This window comes from Silene latifolia, chromosome 1 (genome assembly GCF_048544455.1).
Source record: "Silene latifolia isolate original U9 population chromosome 1, ASM4854445v1, whole genome shotgun sequence".
Classification (NCBI taxonomy): Eukaryota; Viridiplantae; Streptophyta; class Magnoliopsida; order Caryophyllales; family Caryophyllaceae; genus Silene; species Silene latifolia.
The window spans coordinates 139,130,858-139,134,313 of record NC_133526.1 but is presented as its reverse complement, the minus strand read 5'-3'; the positions used below and the strand labels follow the sequence as shown (position 1 = coordinate 139,134,313).

General features: G+C 41.0%; 1 non-coding gene across 1 annotated transcript; it reads right to left on the bottom strand.

The window, feature by feature from the left end:
• Positions 1-2,538: 2,538 nt before the first annotated feature.
• LOC141622298 (small nucleolar RNA R71) lies at positions 2,539-2,645 on the bottom strand. The gene has a single exon (XR_012532927.1). It is a non-coding gene; the product is annotated as a small nucleolar RNA R71 (small nucleolar RNA).
• Positions 2,646-3,456: the final 811 nt, after the last annotated feature.

The window sequence follows — 3,456 nt, the reverse complement described above, 5'->3', positions numbered from 1 at the left end:
GGTTTTCGGTTCAACAATTTTAGAATGGCTTGTATGAAGACTCTAGAAACATCTTGAATATGGTGTTTAATGGAATGTTTACCGAGGTGGATGACAATCAAACTTGGGAAAATATTGAGGAAATGGCTGTCTATAATAGATCAGTAAGTCTCCCTTAATACGGTATTATCCGTCGTAATCTTCAGACCGGTCAAATACATACCACTTGTATTCATAAGAATTCATAGGGAAAAGAAATATATTTGTCTTATATACACAAGTGGTATAATACTTGACATCTTTTAGGTTTAAGATGGATAGTGCCGTCTTAAATGAGAACTTGTGGTAATAGTGTTGATGCGTGTCCTTTATATGATGCTTTACACCCTATTTTACACGTATTTCAGAGCTCAATTATGTAGTTTATGCTACTATTTGCCCCATTTTGTCTACTTTCGTATTTTTATGTAATATTACAGATTTATGCGGAAATAAGTAGAAATTGAGCTAAATCCGTCCCTAAGTACCTAGCATTGCATTTGACGTGAAGTATTTACTCGGGAAATGAACTTGGTGCGCGTATCGAGGCTCGAAAGACGAATTCACGAAGCTTTTGGAGCCAACTACCAGCTAAAGCAGTCGATCGACTGGTCTTCATGGTCGATCGACCAGAGCACGGAGAAAAGGAGCTATTGTACAGCGTAGGTTGGTCGATCGACTGGTCCTTGTGGTCGATCGACCAGACCGTGATTCTGACGCAAGTTAAAAGATCGAGAAGTTAGAAGCCATTGTAACTTGGTTTAGGAATAAGGGTTAGGTAATATTTCTATATAACGTAACCTGGTTTTTCAGAAGTGATCATCAAGTTTTTTTATCATCAATAATTAGAGTTCTTGAGATTATTTTTCGTAATCAATAAAGTTTACTTTTGCATTCGGTTTTGATCCTTTCTCTGAAATTCCTTTACGGTATTCTCTGTTCCAATATTCAGTTTTATTGCTTTACTTCTTTCATAGTTTAGAATTGCTAGAGTAGTTTCCCAAAGCCAATTTATCGTCTCATGTTATTTGCTTGTTTAGTAAATTTAATCATGAATTCAGTATCTTTATTCGTTAATCTTGTTGTTGTTTTTATCGTAAACATGAGTATCTAAATACCCTGTGCTAGGATGTAGGGAATCTGTAGAAGTAGGCGGCGTAGAATAATAGACCTGGAATCGCGCCACGGTCGATCGACTGGGTTCCCTGGTCGATCGACTAGCCACGTGAGATCAGCTTCGTTTTAATTAATTTAATTGCTATATTTGACGAATCGAGTGCACGCGACTAGTTGAATGTTTAGGAATTGACCGACCCAATAAAGATCGAAAGATAGGGGAGGTAAATAGACTACCTAATTGAAACGACTAAATTAATAAGATCGAGGGATGAGTTAATTTAGACTTTTAAATCATTTTTCAGGACGAAAGTTAGCATTAGTGATATTAGGGACCCGTAGCGAGATCGAAAGATGCTATCTGTTAAGAATGGACCGAGAGGACTTCTTATTTTCTCGTCTCATGTGTTTATTTCAGACTTACCTAGGATACTGCCGCCGAATCTATAGTGAACCGACCATCTTAGCACCCTTTTAATATTTGATTTCATCTATTAGCTTAGTTTACTTTTCATTTGTTGCCTTTAGTTATATAACAACTCAAAACAAACCCCCACTCATATGTTTCTTTAGACTAAGATTAAGACAGCTATTAATTGCATCGCCTCCTTGTGGTTCGACCCTGAATGCCACTATCTATAGTAGTAGTTTGGAATTATAAATTTATCTTTGGTACTCTACGACGGTATCAAATTTTGGCGCCGTTGCCGGGGAGGCAATTGTTTAAATTTTTAGTTGTTTTTATTTTAGTCTTTTCTCAATTTAAGGGACATCTGTTCCTTAAACTATTCTTATATTCTTCTTGTAGTTTCATCTTATGCATAGGTCTCAACAAGGCGAATACTTCCCCTTGATCTCGAGCTTGAGAGGACTTTGCGCGTGAAGAGGAGATTATTTCAAGAACAACAGTCAGAGAAAGAGCCTAGTTCTCATTCTAGTTTTTACGAGAACGAGCTGTTTGAGGAGGATCCACCTTCGTCACCTATTTCTACTTCCTCAGCTGAGACCGTCACATCTCCAGACATGGCTAAAGAAGCGAGTATAGCCAGTCACTCTGAGCCGACAGCTGAGAATCTCTATAAGGGATTCGCATTACCAGGGACGGATAGAAAATTCGAGCCGAAACCGTCTTATATCAACTTGGTTGAGAGAAACCAATTCGGGGGAGCTGCAAATGAAGATGCAGCCAAACATATGGAGACATTCATTGATTATTGCTGTTCCATACCCCCACCAACCGGTGTGACCCAGGACCAGGTGAAAGAGACTATGTTCATATTCTCGCTTCGCGATGCTGCAAGGGAATGGTACCGAGACCTGGATCGAGCTGCTAATTGGATAACGGACTAGAATTCTCTGGCCCTAGCGTTCTATAAGAAGTATTTCTCTGCCTCGAAGACCAATGCGATTAGAGCTCAGATCACGAGCTTTAAACAGGGTCCTGATGAAGATTTTCATGAGGCATGGGTACGTTTCAAGAGACTAGTGCGAACCATTCCGCACCATGGGTTTGAGAAGTGGTTTCTGTGCAACCAATTCTACAATGGTCTTTATAATGTTCAAAGAGCCATCCTAGATGCTGCAGCCAATGGGAGATTTCAAGAAAATAGTGGTGAGACAAAGGGGTGGAAAATCATTGATGACATTGCCACCCATAAAGCTGAGCATGGGAATTCTAGAGGAAATCAGAGGAGGTCAGCTGAATCACCTGTTGTAGCTGCAATAGAGGCCCTTACTGCGAGGTTTGACAAGATAGATTTTGGGGGATCTCAAAAAGGAGGGATTTATAAAGTTAATGCAGTTTCAGACGGTCCCTTTATATGCAAGAGGTGTGGAGCTGAGGGACATGTTTCGGATTTTTGTCCAAGTTCGACTGAAACATGTGCTGCCTTTCAACATTATAGGCAGACTGGTGCGTAACCCGATTCCTCTAATGTCCACCCCAATTTGAGGTGGACCAACCAGAATGTCCTTAATCCGGGTCCACAGTAGCAGCAGCAACAGCAAAGCTATGTGCCCCCTCATAAGCAGCAGCAGCCGTACCAAAAGCCTCCGTATGTTCCACAACAGCAGCAGCAGTCCCATGCCTCCGATTTTCCCGAGTTGAAAAATTTGTTGCTAAAGGAGTCTCAAGCTAGAGAGGCCGGGATGAAAATGTTAGAGAGCCAAATTGCCCAACTGGCGAGCAAAAGTGCAACTCGAGCTCCGGAGCAATTACCGTCGCAACCAGATCAAAAGGAAACCCTAAATGCTATCACTTTGAGGAGTGGGTCTACCCTTGATGGGCACGCTATGGTCGAGGATGTCACTGAAAAAGATGAG